Here is an 18152-nt window from a genome sequence, read left to right on the forward strand (position 1 = left end):
TCTTGCTCCATGTTAAAAGCAAGTAACTACTGAACAAGCTGCACAGATGTTATTTCAAAATGTATGGGTTCATTTTGTGTTGCCTATTTCTATAATCTCATATTAGGACTCTCGCTTTCTGGGAGAGTTTTGGTCCACTTTGTGCGAACTCATGGACACTAAGTTGAAAAAGAGCATAGATGGGAAAACAAAGGTGGAGAACATAACAATGGTACATCTTCTCAAAGGTTATTGTAGAAAATATCCTATGTTGTGGGATGAATCCTTAGATTATGTCTAGCATTCTTACAACTGGGCCTTGCACTCTTCTACTAAAAGATCTCCTTTTGAAACATGTTATAGGTACCTGTCAAAATCACCAATGGATTTTATGTTTGGTGAAGAAGCTAAGGAGGATGGACATTGATATGCTAAAAAAGTAATCAAGTTCATTCAAAGAATCCAAAAGATTCATGAAGTAGTGCAGGATCAATTAGAGACAAGTCAGGCCAAGTAGAAAATGTGTCATGACAAGAATCAGATGGATCATAACTTCTAGTTTGGTGATCAAGTATGGCTATACATCAACCAAAAAAGGATGAGAAGTGAAGGTAAAAATTTTGAAACCTATAGGGTATGTTCCTTTTAAAATTGTTGAAAAGATTGGGCAAAATGCATTCCAGTTGAATTTGCCTCCATACATGCACATATATTCAGTTGTAAATGTTGAAAATTTGAAGTTGTATGAACCTCCAATGATCATGGATTCATAAGAAAATGCTCAAATTCGAACAATAGATGATTTTTCACTTGAATGTATGACTGAGTTATAGGAACATACCATATTGGATAGGAAGGTCCACAGTTCCAGGTGACGAGGCGTCGAGTATATTTGATTAGGACTCAAAGGCATGAATCCAAGAAAAGCAAGGTGGATGGAGATCAAAAGGGCGAGGGAACAATACCCTCGACTCATATCCACTTCAAACCAAACTTTTGGTGGTTTGAAAGCTTCTAGTGGAAAGGAATGATCCAGGAGGATCCTCAAAATGGTCAAAATTCAACAATGTCAGTTGCTCCTGAAACTAGGGCCAAGTTGAAGAGCTCATCACATTGATTTCAATGGTACGTTCAATTTTCAAAATGGCCTTTGTATGAGTGAGAAAATGCACTCTGAAGTTTTGTCCAAACAGGAAAAAAAAGGGAGGGTAGAGTGGGCCAAGTGGAAATGCCAGAGCAAGCCAAGTGGTAGCGCTAGAGTAGGACAAGTGGTAGCAGGTGTGTAGGGCATGTGGAAACATGTCAAACTACCAAGTGGTGGGTCGAACTAGTGACCATCGGGCCGACAACCACAGACCACAACTTCATTTGTTATAACATGGGCACAAATATTTATTTAAAGTTATTTTATTGATATGGTGGGGAGTAGGGTTGGCAGAGCCTGCCATATCCGGTGGCATGCCAAACCCTCAAATTATTTAACTATATGATACGACTAGCATCCAAAGTTAAATCAAATCTTAGATGACGCGGGGTTATTTACCATACAATATATTATATTGTATATATGATATGACATGTGTTGATTTATATATATCTGTTGGACTATAGTTACAGTTATATGTCAACTATTTGATATATGTGGCGCGGACAAACAGTGATATACTATTGTTAAAACTATATGGTATACGATATATGGTTGCACCAAATTGCTATATATTGCCAGTAAAATCCTGGGAGGCCCGCGAGTTTGACATTAGGACCTTTCCATGGGTTTATAAAAGGCTTTACCATTGTGCCATCAGCCAAGTGAGATAGAAGGAGTGATTTTGTAATTGCTTTGAACAGTGTCTCTAAATCCCTTTTGAGGCATATCTTGGCCAATATTGGACCGTTTTGTAATCTGAAAGTTGCGTTGGAAATTTGAGGCAGAGACCTTTCAGCTGAATAGTAATCATTGATGTCTGTGCGCATATTACAGAATGGATAATTTTGATGTAAAGAGACTTTTTGATCATTTTCAATACATCAGATGCCCATTGGAAGCAGACCCAGAGATGTAGTCCACAAGGGACAAACTTCGTCATCAAATTTGATGTTCTTTCTTCTTATTTTTGTTGTTCATGGTTGATTTTATATTTCAAGTTTTTAAGTTTATGGCACATTAAAATCCATTTCCCTTATTAATTCACTTAAAAAGCAACCTTAGCTAATATTTGAAGAAATTGACCAAATAGTTAATTTTGTTGTTTTTGCATCATACATCCACTAATTTAAATTGTCAATGTTGATGCAATGAACAAAGAACCTCCCAACTATAGGCCTTCCCACTATATCAACCAATTGCATGATACTTAGATGCTCCCCCAAAATAACAAAGAGTTTTCCTCCTTGACATTTAACTAGATTTCTCCTTCTATAGTTAGAATTAATGACCACCTTTGGTGTTTAAATAGGCCACTTTTTCAAGAAAGAAAATATCATATGTAATAGATCTTAATCAAAGTGGGGATGCAGCCAGTGCATTCATCACAAAAGGAAATCCAATGATCAATTTAGTTCAACACTGTATCAAATTTATAGTAATGACCCTCTCTTTTCGATTGGAAGATGTAGGAAAGGTAGATAACCATGGATTTGGTGAAACCTCTTCACTAAATGCAACATCTCCCACCAACTACTCACAATACATGTTAGGGTCTTTCTTGGACTATTAACCATGATAGTTGGCCATTAAAGGATCTATAGGTCCAATTTGATGGTGTTAAAAGTAACCAAGCACATAACCATGAAGAGAAAATCAACCAATTAAACCTTAAAATTATTTAGTTGTCTAGAGTCATTGGGTGAGATTTGCAAAGGAGGATAATGCTCGATTATGGCAATAGAACCCCATATCCTCTCCTTATCCCAAGCTATTATTTTGGTGGATGGAAAATGTAAAACGTAAGGCCTCTTCATCCTTTCCAATTGTTGCATGTGAAGGATTGATTGTGGATATCCTAGTTATCTTGTCTCGTTGTTAATTAGGTTAGAGCCCTTGGGATGTGACTTTTTGAATCTTCCCTTTCCATGGGAGCACTCTCATCTCATGCATTTAGCTGAGGTTGTTGGAAAACAATTTATTATCCTCTCTACCTTATTTCAATTATTGTAGAGGGGCATGTTGGCTTCTCGTGATAAGCCTCAAAATGTAGTCACCCTATGGGATAGAGTCCATTATGATGAGGCGAAAATGTGAAACGTGATTGGATGTACTCTTGGTGTTATAGTGGCAACCAAAAAACCTGATCCTAAACCTTGTCCATATTTTTTTAATAAATCACCAATTTACTATATTTTAAAAAAACAATTAAAAAATCATAAAATATTATTTTTATTAATCAAATAAATCAAAGCCACTAAAACCTAAGATCCTTTAACCAAAATTAATAATATATTAATAAAGTAAAAATAAAACATAATTAAATTATGTTCAGAAACTTTTCGGCAAAATCACATAACCAATCATTTGTCGACGCGTTTCGAACCAGCCAATGTGGTTCATCGTCAGGACAAGTTGAAGAACCAATCCGGCTTAGCTTGATTAAATAGAGCGTGCAGAGACTCCAACGGCTAATTTTGACCTAATGATCAAAGTCAAACCACTAATATTCTTGATATATTAAATTATTATTATTCTTAGAAAACAGCTAAATCAGGTATATTAAAAGAATTCATTTGTTAATAAATGTATATGTATATCTAATATATAATTTATTTTTATTAGCTAAACTTAAAAAAAAATTATTTGTTAATTTACCTAAATGAATATAACTTATAATATTTATATAATCCATATTTATTATTTAAATATAATGGTTAATAAATTAATAAATAATTAAATAATCCATATTTATTATTATTCAACATTATTTAAATATAAACAAATAGTCTTAAATCACTATTAGGTAATTGTATATTAATTCGATGATTATTTCAATCTAATGGTCCATTGGTAAAATATATTATTTTATTTTTATTTATTATTTAAATATAATGGCCTATTCGAAATTAAACAATAAGTTATATATAATAATTTATATTTATAAAATAATCTCTGTTTTTACTTAATGATTTATAATTCCAATATTATTAAAGCAAACACTAGTATTCTTGTTAAATCTTTATTATTCTTTAGAATTTAGTTACAATAGGTAAATACATTAAAGTACATGTTTATTAATAAATGTATATCTATAAAAATAACTAACACAAACTAACTAAATACTATTGGTATATCATAAATTTTTTTAATAACAATTTCTTATTTACCATTTAAACCTAATGGTCCATTTGTAATTCAATTAATAATTTATATTCATTAAATAATCAATATTTATTCAATAAATTTGTTATAAAATTATTAAAATTAACTATGTCATTAGGTAAATATATTAATACTTATAAGGTCTAAAATGGTATTTTCACTAATTAAATAAAAGAAAATAGTTACAGGGAATTTCAATTCTAAGAGAATAGTGGAATTAAATATAAATGCATAAATGATTGAAATTATGGAAACAGAAATCTAATCTATTTTTAATATACCTAATAGTATCATAAACGGGATAAAGTTAATACAGTAATTAGCCCGAAATTAATTAATAACCTATCCATAACTCATACCCCTTATAATAATAGGACTAAACCAAAGAATACTATAGGATACAAGGATAACGGGGAGAAAACCTGGGAAGAAAGGAGGGACCAAATGCCAAAAACCAAAACTTAAGGAGAGGGAAGACAGAAACCCTACGACTTAATGGAAGGGGAATGAGGAGGCTAGGAAGATAAGGCTGGGACCCAGCAACTGCTAATCTTCCAGCCATCATCCCTATTAAGATTGTTCGGCCTCTTCTCAATCTCGAGGGCCTCTCTAAATTTGCGATGGTGAAACTGCGCAACTTTGGCAATGACTTGAGCCTCTTCTATACATACATGATGCATAGTTTTCCCCGCATGCTCAGCCAAGGCTGAGGACTTGGTCCTACCATGTCTCAAGTCAGCTGAATGCTCGCTAATCCGTTGATTGATAGAGCGACCAGTCTCACCAATATAAGGGGTCCCACAGGAACAGGGAATGACATAGACGCCCTTCATGTCTTTAGGGTCAATAGGGTCTTTCACAGACCTGAGGGAACCACAGAGAAAACTATGCATCATGTATGTATAGAAGAAGCTCAAGTCATTGCCAAAGTTGCGCAGTTTCACCATCGCAAATTTAGAGAGGCCCTGGAGATTGAGAACAGGCCGAACAATCTTAATAGGGATGATGGCTGGCAGATTAGCAGTTGCTGGGTCCCAGCCTTATCTTCCTAGCCTCCTCATTCCCCTTCCGTTAAGTCGTAGGGTTTCTGTCTTCCCTCTCCTTAAGTTTTGGTTTTTGGCGGTTGGTCCCTCCTTTCTTCCCGGGTTTTCTCCCCGTTATCCTTGTATCCTATAGTATTATTCAGTTTAGTCCTATTATTATAAGGGGTATGAGTTATGGATAGGTTATTAATTAATTTCGGGCTAATTACTGTATTAACTTTATCCCGTTTATGATACTATTAGGTATATTAAAAATAGATTAGATTTCTGCTTCCATAATTTCAATCATTTATGCATTTATATTTAATTCCACTATTCTCTTAGAATTGAAATTCCCTGTAACTATTTTCTTTTATTTAATTAGTGAAAATATCGTTTTAGACCTTATAAGTATTAATATATTTACCTAATGACATAGTTAATTTTAATAATTTTATAACAAATTTATTGAATAAATATTGATTATTTAATGAATATAAATTATTAATTGAATTACAAATGGACCATTAGGTTTAAATGGTAAATAAGAAATTGTTATTAAAAAAATTTATGATATACCAATAGTATTTAGTTAGTTTGTGTTAGTTATTTTTATAGATATACATTTATTAATAAACATGTACTTTAATGTATTTACCTATTGTAACTAAATTCTAAAGAATAATAAAGATTTAACAAGAATACTAGTGTTTGCTTTAATAATATTGGAATTATAAATCATTAAGTAAAAATAGAGATTATTTTATAAATATAAATTATTATATATAACTTATTGTTTAATTTCGAATAGGCCATTATATTTAAATAATAAATAAAAATAAAATAATATATTTTACCAATGGACCATTAGATTGAAATAATCATCGAATTAATATACAATTACCTAATAGTGATTTAAGACTATTTGTTTATATTTAAATAATGTTGAATAATAATAAATATGGATTATTTAATTATTTATTAATTTATTAACCATTATATTTAAATAATAAATATGGATTATATAAATATTATAAGTTATATTCATTTAGGTAAATTAACAAATAATAATTTTTTAAGTTTAGCTAATAAAAATAAATTATATATTAGATATACATATACATTTATTAACAAATGAATTCTTTTAATATACCTGATTTAGCTGTTTTCTAAGAATAATAATAATTTAATATATCAAGAATATTAGTGGTTTGACTTTGATCATTAGGTCAAAATTAGCCGTTGGCAATATAGCTGTTGGAGTCTCTGCACGCTCTATTTAATCAAGCTAAGCCGGATTGGTTCTTCAACTTGTCCTGACGATGAACCACACTGGCTGGTTCGAAACGCGTCGACAAAAGATTGGTATGTGATTTTGCCGAAAATTTTCTGAACAATGTTATGGATCACAGAAGTCTAAATTCCTTAATAATTAAATTATTTTTATTATATATTTTATTTTAATAATTAAATTTTATTATTTTTTAAATTTATTGAATAATGTTAATTTATAATAATTATTTATCATTATTTAAATATATAATTAATATAAATTAAATATTGATTATTATATATTTTTTTATTTTAATAAATAAATTTTATTATTGTTTAATTTATTAAATAATGTTAATTTTTAATAATTATTTATCATTATTTAAATATATAGTTAATAAAAATTAAATATCAATAAATTATATTTTATATATGGTTGTTCTCACCCTTTAAAAATAAATTACATTGATTTATGTCTTCTTTACTTTCAAGTTGTTATTTCATATTCTTAACCAATACGATTATTTTTTTATAATGCTAGCTCTTGCGATAGTTAGCTTATTTTATGTTATTTATGTTACTGAATATTATTTATAAAGAAAGAATGACTTTCTTATCAGTATAGTGATGGATGGTTATAAAATTGGTATATAACTTGATTGACTTTCTTTTCACTTGTTTCACGAACTCCCATGTTTATGTATAGATAAAATAATAGCAAACTGATAGGTTAAATTTATATGTTCTGATTATCTCATTAAATATATCCCTCAATTAGAATTATAATTGTATAATCGCTTCCATTTTTCATTTTTCATGCTTTTCAATAAAATACACGTAACGCCGCTTTCCTTCAGAAGCACCGCCCTGCACTGTACATATCAACGCTAGTTGACGATGTAAACAAGCGTACAAACAAATAAAACAAAGCATTGCTCAAGTCAATGTCGATGACGATAACGATGATGCACAATGTAAGCTAAACTAGTTGATAGTTTAGCGGTTTGGATAATATGATGGTTTGAGTCAATTCGTTGAAGTAGAGATCCAACCATGTTGTACCATTCATTTTATATAAAATTTATAAATAACATTATTATCTTCTCACGTGCTTATCAAATATTTACTTACCTCTATGCATGAAGATACCTTTTCCGACATTATAACTACATATTCAAAATCTTTATTGTCTCTTTGGAAGAGATTTACCGCTTGGTTCTCATGGTACATTTATTTTTATGTTGGGCCATTACTTTTTCCACGGTTCCAAAAACAATATGTAGGTTTAATGTTAATATAAGAAAGGAATCATGGGGCGGATTGGTATCTTAAAGTGGCATATGAAATTCCAAATTCAAATTTGAATGGTAGGAAAGAGTAACGAGTGTTGGCTTGGTGAAGCGCCATGTAGCAAGTATGTGCTTTATGTTGGATACATATGAAAGATACCAGATAATACTGAATTTAGAAAAATGTATATTCTGTGTTTTTTTGGGATCTTGTTGGGTCATGTGGTGTGCAAGCAAGGATTAATGGTGGACCTGCAAATATTGCAGTGATTGTGAACTTGGAGGCCCCTAGGAACTTCAAGCAGTTGCGCGCGACGCTGGAACACACGGGATACTATAGAAAATTCATCAAAGCTTATGCTCAAATTACCACGCCCGTGGAAAAATTGTTAAAGAAGGATGCGACATTCTGTTGGGATGAAGAATGTCAGCGTAGCTTAGATGTGTTGAAAGACAATATGGTAACTGCGCCAAATGTGGTATTTCCCAATTAGAAAAAGGAGTTTCCTGTACATGTGGATGCTTCTTGCATTGTGTTAGGTGCAGTACTCACACAGGTAGGTGAGAGAGAACTAGACCATCCCATAGCCTTCTTGAGTAAGAAGTTATCAAAGGTCGAGAAAAATTATTCAATGACTGAGTGCGAAGGGTTAGCCATGGTCTACACGCTGCAAAAATTTAGGCACTATTTGTTAGGGGGACATTTCAATATGTATACATATCATTTTGCCTTAAAATACCTAGTCAACAAGCCTGTGTTGGGGGGAAAGAATTGCAGATGGTTGTTATGATTTCAGGAGTATGACTTTGAAGCCATCGTGAAGCCGTGGAGGTTGAATATTGGAACTGACCATTTGTTGTGAATTGAAACAGGTGAAGAACCCAGTAATTTGGAGGAAGGGTTGCTCGATGTGCAAATCTTTGCGATTCATGTAGCTGATAACCATTTTGTTGATATTATTCATTTCTTAACTACAGGGATGGCACCTGAAGCATATACAAGTCAACAAAAGAAAGAATTAGTAGTACACGTAGCCGATTTTTCGGTCATTGCAGGACATTTGTACAAAATGGGTGCAGATGAAATATTGCGGAGATATGTGCCGAACTTTGAGCCTGATAGTATCCTTGTTGAGGCTCATGGAGGAGCTATGAGAGGCCATTATGTAGGGGACACCACGCAGAAGATTTTACGCGTAGGTTTATTGTGGCCAACATTGCATAAGGATTCCAAAGCATACTGTAAGGCATGCGATGCATGTTAAAGGACTAGCAAACCATCGCGAAGGGATGAGCTACCACTACATCCTCAGATATGTCTACAAACATTTGAGAAGTGCGCAATTGATTTTATCAGACCAATTCAGCCACCTAGGAAGAAAATGGGTACACGCCACATTATCATTGCGACGGAATATTTAACCAACTGGGTGGAAGCACTGCTGGGAAAATATTGTACCAGGATACGACAACAAAATTCTTGTTTGAACATCTCTTAACAAGGTTTGGATAATGAAAGTTTTGATGACTGACACGGGTACTCACTTTTTGAATGAAATGATTAGTGCATTGATAGAGGAATTCAACTACTAGCATCAAAAGAGTACATTGTATCACCTATAGGCAAATGGAACAGTCAAAGCTTTTAACAAAATTTTGGAAAACACACTGACAATGATCTATAACGCGTAACAGAATGATTGGGATGTGTGCGTACCAGTAGTACTATGGGCCTATAGGAAAACCTGTTAGAAAATGAAAGGAAAAACACCCATCAAATTGGTTTATGGTGTCGAAGCAGTGATGCCTATGGAATACATTGTGCCTAGTCTACGCATAACAGTTTTGATGAATATGGTGGATTACAATGCCTTGGGAGAATGGTTCACACAACTCATGGAGCTAGAGGAGGACCAATTTTTGGCAGGATTTCACCAACAAGTACAAAAGGAACGCGAAAAAGCATGGCATGATCGCCATATCAAGCTTTGCACATTCAAGGTAAATGACCTTGTGTTGTTATATGATTGTAAGTTCGCTAAATTTTGGGGTAGATTCCAAATGCATTGGCTAGGACCATATATTTTCAAGGAAATTACACACGGTGGTGTAGTTTAGCTCGAAAAGCTGAATGGAGATCCATTCCTGAGAAAAGTGAATGGGAGAAGGCTGAAGTTGTATACGGGGGATATTGTGCAATGACTATATGGCAGTAGGACAGTCTTAGTGCTTCAAGCAGTTGCAAGGGAGTGACAGACTATAAACTACACTTCCTGATTTGGAGGACAAGGCAGCGACTCAGCTGTGCGAAGATTGACAAGGATGCAACAGATGAAATTTCACTCCAGATGCTGCGCCATGGAAGAAGGTGCGGCATAGCCCAATAAGAAAATGACCATTAGAGTTGCTATTCATGATGTGATGATAGAAAGCGGTTAAGAGGAGCTGGGAGGATGAAATTAAGGAAAACATCTTTGAAGATCTGCCACCAAAGTAGTATTTATATTAGAATTTGGGGGGAACGGTCGGGTTTGAAATCAAATCCCCCTATAAATTACACATGTTGGTCCCACAGAGAACACTTTACATTCTAAGTAGTGTTGGAGCCTTTTTTTCTCTTACGCATATGAGTTGAGTGTTCTGGGAAGCATTTGTGTCACGCCCCTCGCTTACGAATTGTTCAGAAGCAGCCCGAGATCTATTCATTGAAAGAATGACTAGAACTAACCCCACCGAAGCTATGAGTTTGGGTGCTACTGTTTCTGACGCACTAGAACCAGAAGTTACAAGTATGGGAGCTCTGGCCTTTGTGCCTACGGTGCCAAGATTGCCTCAGTTGAAGCCCATCAATGCAAAATAAAAACAACCCACTGCAAAGGCGAAGCAATTTGTAAAGAAAAAGTAGAAGAAGCCAGTGATAGTGTGATTGTCACCGAGAAAGAATCCAGATGTGCGATAGAAGGAGCAAAAGGATAAATAGTCAGAGTAAGTAATGGACCTAGAAGAGGAATAATTCTAGGGTATTGACGATTTCGATTCCAAGGGGGTGGATCTTATGATGAGGCTTCCCGAGTATATCCCTCCATAAAAGGGAAAACTAAAGCACCGAAGGACCCTGATTCAGAGAAATTTGTCATTTTTACACCTTTGCTGCCTGATAAGGTCGCGTTCGAAGGTCCTCGGGCAGCACGCATTCCGTTGCTTAAGATGGAGGATTGGGACCTAGTGGACCATGCAAATTTTTTGCAGTTGGCGACTCACAGGTATATGCAAAAAATTTACTATGCTGACACAGGGGTCACAATGTTTGAGCCCATGAAGTGGGTCTGCAGTGTTGAGTAGTCAGGGTTGCTCAATCTATTGTTAGAGCCACATTATCACCGCTCCAACATCAACATCATATGTGTGCGCCATCTCCTCACGCTAGTGCACGATGGGTGCCTATGGCTAGGTGAGCCTATCCCTATCACAGACATGGTTATTCACAGGATAACAAGATCGTCGTACAAAGGGGAGAACCCTACCAAAGAAGTTGGAGAGAAAACCAGAGAAAAAGAGTTGGCAGATGGGATGAAGAAAGAATTTGGTCTCATCAAAAAGTCACGAGGATACTCTATCATGTCCATCTCAGGCCCAACAGTATAGTTGGTCGCCTAGATTATAGCTAGTAAGCTAATGAGAAAATGCCACACGGATGAAGTTCTAATGTAGACCATATCACTCGTAGCTGAGTGCGCAAAGAGTGTACAATACAACTGGGCCAAGTCTCTCTATCAGGAGTTCCTCACAAACTTTCGCGAGGACCAGGAGGAGATCAGGTCATTTCATTATGCCTGGTTGCTATTGTCGATCGTTCTAGTAGCTTGGAAGTTACCGAAGGATAGCCAGTTTCCTCCAGACAAAGAAGAATTTCGCAAGGAAGTGTGGTTTGCCTCGTTGTGGGCCATAAAAGATCTAGAGCGTATGAAGGAAACAAAGATATTTTGGGTTTTTATGGATATGGACCTTCACATGGTGGTTAATTAGCGACCACGGTTGTCTCCCACCTTGTTAGCACAACTATTGGCCTATGCGGAACTCAAATCCGATTTCCATAGGGTCTTGATTAAAGCACGTAGAGAACTTGAGTAGAAATGGCACTAGTTTCCCTATATGGTGATTGAAATAGATATGCAAGAAGTTGTGGGGCTTTGGCCTTCGGAATGGTGTACACCTATGGAACTAGATGCATGAACAAGCACATGAACAGAAAGCTTTTCTACGTAGAAGCAGAAGGATTCCGCTCAAAAGGTTGTGCACACACTGACAGAACAAAAGAAGAAGGAATCTGCTAAGGTAGTTGTAGAGAAGGCTCGAATGGAAAAAGAGCGTGCTACTAAAGAGAAGGTGGAGAAGGAGTAGCAAGAGTCACAGGAAGGTGACAAATAAACTTTGCTTGAAACAGAAGAACATAATTTGTCAGACCAGGGCGGAGGTGGTGACGGGGGGAAGAGCACCCCATTCATTCTAAAGAAATGAGGGAAGGAATAGACTGGAGGATCTCGAAAGAAACAAAAGTCTGATAAATAGACATATGTCGATCTAATGATATTGACCGAAGGTGATCTCAATGAGATCAGAGATAAAGTGTGGGATACAACAACAGAGGTGCTGCAGCAGTTCGAACAATAATACATGTAAACACTGGGGAGCATCCAAAGGGATCTGCACGAGCTGTAGATCCAGACCAATAGGATTCAGGCAAGTTTCAGTCAAGCGAGCTTGACATAAGGAAGCAACGCAACTAGAGCACTAGAATGAACTCTAGACATCAGAGTCATACCATTAACCATAGGATCAATCCGCATAGAATCGGTTGAAGACAGCGCCCTGCTCAGCACTATCAAAGACATGGGAATCAATTTGGAAGTTCTACCACTTCTAGTTTTGCATGCGATAAATCAAGGAGTGGCCTATGAACTAAAAATCCGTGAACAAGGCACCCTAACCACAATCAATGAATTTAAGGTCAACAATGAACAATTGTTCATTGACAAAACATAGGCTCTAAAAGAAAAGGAGGAACTTCAGGCAAGGAGTTTCATTCTCGGCACAACAGTCACAGAGGCCTGCAAAACAGTTTTTGAACTACATATCTGTGAAGATGTGTAGACCGAGGCAGAAATTCGAAAGCTAGCCGCTGGAGTGCGCGAAGCTAAAGTTGAGGTTGGAAGGGTGACTTTCGATTTCAAAATGAAAATCGCTGAGCTACAGTTGAAGTTGCAGCCAACCACACCGCTGGAAGTCTGGGAAAAAAGAGGTGCACTGATAAAAGAATCCATGGCTCAACTAGATGTCATAGTTCAAGGTTGCCACTAGCTCTTCATTCAGGCAATCAGCCTATGGGATACATTGCAGGAGGATCCTACGCTGCAATAGTTGAACACAGAAATCTGGGAAGCACAACAAAAGTATGATGAGATCAGTATGACAGTACGGACGTTGGCACTTGCCCAGTGCTTTGCGCGCTTGGAGGAAGGCAAGGAAAAATTGACGCAGATCCAGGAGGTACAACAAGGAGTAGAACAAAGTACCATGGAGCTTCATTCGTTGACCAAGGAATTCATTGAAATCTTCTAGAAAGTGGAACAACCAGCTTAGTGACTTGGGGGTGAGTCACGATCTTTGTGTTGGGGGCCTATTGGGATGGGATCCCCAGGGGTAGAATTGAATTAAACTTAGTCATTTTTGTAAAGAATTTTTAAAATATGTAAAGTCTCTGCAAAATTTGAAAACAGAGTCCGCAAATAGATAGAGTCAAAGGGGCCTTAGCCCCTTGTTCTTGGTCCATTTTGAAGACTTTCCCATGAGTTAGGGACCATGGTATTGTATTAGGAAAGCTATAAATAGTTGATTCTTAGAAATAATTTTTGGATAGATAATTGGGTACATTAAAGAGTTTTATTATCTTAGGCAAGAGCTAAGGTAGGAAGGCTTTGCTTCCTGCGCTTAGGTAGAGAAAGGAAGGCTCCTGCAGTTAAGTGCACGAACCCCTACAGTTGTCTGCGCGAGGTAGTTTTAGTCTATACTAAATAATTCCAAGTACTAAAGATCGATTTGAAGTGCAATACTTGCTATCTGATATCTGATTATCTAATATCTGTTTATTGTGTTTTTTACTGTTTCATGTGAATTAATGTCTTGTATCCACGTAAATTGGGTTAATTGAACATATTTGTACTTAATAATATGATCACATAAGATTAGTGAAGGTTTATTGCTACCTTGACTTAGATTCAGAACAGAGGCATAGGTCTGCGGGACGACAGATCTAGATCCCAAAAACTCTAGAAGACCTATTTATGTGCATGAAATTAGCTGATTGTTATCTTTTGGACCTTAAGTAAACCTATTTCGCAAAGGATTGGAGGTGATTAGAGCTAGCTTTATGGCTCAAGATCTAACGAAGGATAAATCTACGTGAAGGCAGATCAAGGGTGTATAAAACATCAAAATCATCTCTGGATGCATAAACATGGTTCTTGCATCGCCCCATATTGCTTCGGGTGAGACTACACACTGCACTACGTGGGATGTTGTCGAAAGGGCCAGTAGCGTATGGTTTTGTTGGTTGGCATAACTAACTCTGAACCTGGGTCAAGACCCGCCTAATCCAACAATGATGAAAGAAGAAGAAAATCTTCCATAAGAATGATGAATGAAGGCATAAATACAATGTGCCTTGAACTTTTCTACATGATGACATGATATGACCCCATGGATGATATGAGATGGATGGAAATCATGGTTCCTATGATGAAGGAACTACGTATAGGAGATGCCGAGGAAGAAATATGTGAAGAAGATGAAAGAAGAGTTTGTGAAATATGTATATATAGTCATGTAAGATAAGCAATCGACATCTGATAACATTTGGGAGGATTAGCTATGACATCTCCATGAAGAAGGTATGAAGACCCTGATATGTATGCTAGAAAATGAGAAACTTGATAATAAATGCCTTGGAGATGGATTCTTACAGTATGCAAAATTATGTTGATGCTATAAGAATAAGATGTCATGACAAAGGTCCATAATAAAGAGATAATGTTGATTTGATGTTCATTTTTTATTTTTGAAAGAAACCATCTATTTGGGTTGAAATAGGGCTACTGGAAAAGGGTTTTAGAATTTCATCTACAACTAGTAAGATTGGATGGAAGATCATGAAATAATTGTGACTTGGAGTAGGTAGCTATAATAGACACATGATGACTAGAAGGTCACTTTCCGATGAAGAAAAGGATGACATGACTACTGGTTTAACACAATGTTTCATTAAAGGAAAGTGATGGAGAAGGCGGTGAATGCCCTACAAAGAAGTTATGGAAGATGATGGCTCCACGATGAAGACATTGAAATGATGATGTAGAAAGGAGCAACTATACAAGCAATTGATAGTACCACGATCTCCACCAAAGTGTAAATAGTTGTTGTTGTAAATAACTCCATAGTTAAGAGGGAACTTGGGAAATTCCATAGTTAAGAGGGAGCTTAGGTATATTTCATTTATAGGAATGAGAATATTCTCCCTAGTTGAGAGGGAGAGATAGACACATCATTCTTGTCTTCATTATGAAGAAAGAATGGAGGATTGGTTAAGCATATGAGAATGATACCAATAATCTTTGAGGATGATGTAGGGCATCCAATATGTAAGAGTAGTCGAAGAGGAAATTACTTGAGGATATGGTAATATAAGACAGGAACGGTCCTATAAGGACATACCTTGTGAACATATGGATAGGTTATGTTCCTTGAGAGGACAATGAGGAAGGTGCCTATAAATATTTGTCTCCCCAACATTGTGCTCTAATCTTGTGGAAAGATAGAGTTGTTAGCCAAGGACTTACTATATGACAATGTTGGTTGATATGATGAGATGCACTAATATAAGCTGAATGAATAGCTTATAATATGTCTTAATAATCTGACTCTTCTTATGATTATTCTTGAGTATGAGAATGTCCATGTAGCCCATATGTATTATGAATCCATTCCTAGTTAATAGGGAGTGTTGGAAAATGTAACTAGGTTCGATTTGCACAATGTATTATGTAATATTGATTTTTTTATTTGATATAAAAGAGAAAGAAAACTTATTATTATTATTTTAGCATGGGTTTCATGTTATAGGTTAATTTATTTATAGGTCAATCACCCATTTTGTGCTTGTAGGGCTTTGTCAATGAGTCAACAAAGTCATTGTCATATGTAAATATCCTATTGGGCATGTTGTACCATGTAAAAGAAATTTATTTAGAATCACAAGAGTCAAATTTCCTCCTCCAAGACCAAGCCATCCTGCTAGAAGACAAGTTGGCCTAGTAGTGACAAGTCAACCTCATTTGTGCTGTTCAAGCATTTCAAGGAGGGCTATATATAAGGAAGAAGTCAACCTCATCAAAGGAGTATTCACCAAGCTCGTTGAAGCACACAAAGGAAAAGAATAACCAGCGAAGAAGAGGAGAATAGAAGGAAGACAAACCAAATTTGAAGAGGACCATTTTTGTGCCACAATCTTCCAAACGTGTGAAAGGGTTAGGGCATCATCTTATTACATCAAGACCGAATTGTAGACCTTCCAAGAGAAGTCAAAGTTTGGTTTCATAAAGATGGAATTTGAAGGCTGAGTTTCTAAGGAGAAAGGATATTCCCAATCGAAGGAGAAAGGAGACATATTTTACCATATTCCAACCACATGTGTGAGCTAGGGTTTCTGTAGTTAGGCTGAAAATTACAGTCATAAGTTCTAGGTCTGAAACTGAGGTCAAAGGAGAAGCTTCATCATTTTTGAAGAAATTTTGACTTGGTATTAGAGGGGCCTTTATCAAGAGTCTTAGGTCTTGGAATTCGTCATTTGAAGATTCTATAAGAAGAGAAGAATTATTGTGGGTTTTCCTCTCAAGAGGAGATGTTTTGACCCTAGTTAGCAACCTATATTTTGTGTCCCATTATTCTTTTGATCTTCATAGTTTGGTATTTTTTTTATGATAAGAACACTATAATAATAAATTAAAGAAGAATCTAACTACAAAGTACATCACTTTAAGTAAAAGAAAATCATAATCAATTATCAAAACAAGAATAATGACCTTAATCTAGTTTCCCTTGATTTCTCAATAAGATCAATGTAATGGGACTAGACAGTATTGTAATATCTTGAATGAGTAAAATACCCAAAGTCTACTTTAACCATTCTTTTGATGGAATATTTATTGGCCCTGCCTCTTAAGCCACAAACATGTATAAACATTAGTTTCATGATTGATTCAAATTAGGGTTAGGTCTAGCTCCAAGGAACCCTAAAAGTACCCGTTTTTAATCCTAGTTGATCTCTTGAGAGGCATTTTCATGTAAATTTTTCATAGAAAACTTTTGGATAACCTTTGAAAGACACTGGTCTCTAGGGATCTAAAAAGTAAAGGAATTTAAAGCCTAGGAGAATCAATGGGGAGAACTTAGGTAGGCCCACAGGGGCTTCACTGAGGGAGCAATACCATACCATGTGCATTCATATTGGGGGATATATATTGAGAAAAAAATGACATAATATATTGGGGGATATATAGGGGGTAAAGGATTTTTATATTAGCCGACATTAAAAATGGAGCTCAAAGTTAGTGAAAAAATATAAAGGGGTGTAAGAAATGTTAATGAAGAAATGGATGCCTACACTATTTAGTGAAATTAGAGGTATTTTAAATTGGGAAGGTGTATTGGGTTTGTATTGGTAGGGGGTTAAATAATGTGATTTTTAGAAGAATTTTCCAATAATGTTATGAAAAGCCATATAATATTGAAAAGAAATAAATCATATTATTGTAAAGCAATAAATCAGTTATATATAAAATAATATTAGTATTACAAATAGTAACATATGATATATTTTGATAATATAAAGGTATAAAACGTGAAACAAGATTTTCTAAATGATTTGTTGATAGAATAGCCACGTGTACCGAAGTTTCTTCGCCAGATGCCTAACACATTCATTTCTATGCTAACACATTCATTTCTATGCTAACACATTCATTTCTATGTGTCCATAGGATCTTGGCTTGTTCTTCATGTAAGTTGTTAGTAAAATAGCGTAGAAAATACAACAGCTACAATCCACGAGTGCTTGCGCATTAAGCGAAATAAAAAAAATCTAGGAGAAGAGGTGGGCTAGGATAAAGACTTGAAATTTCATTACTTACGTGCTTCTTGTTTGCTCATTAAACAAACACGACTGTGCAA

The sequence above is a fragment of the Pinus tabuliformis genome, chromosome J (genome assembly GCF_031772625.1).
Source record: "Pinus tabuliformis cultivar Carrire ecotype Pingquan chromosome J, CPIR1, whole genome shotgun sequence".
In the NCBI taxonomy this organism is placed as follows: domain Eukaryota; kingdom Viridiplantae; phylum Streptophyta; class Pinopsida; order Pinales; family Pinaceae; genus Pinus; species Pinus tabuliformis.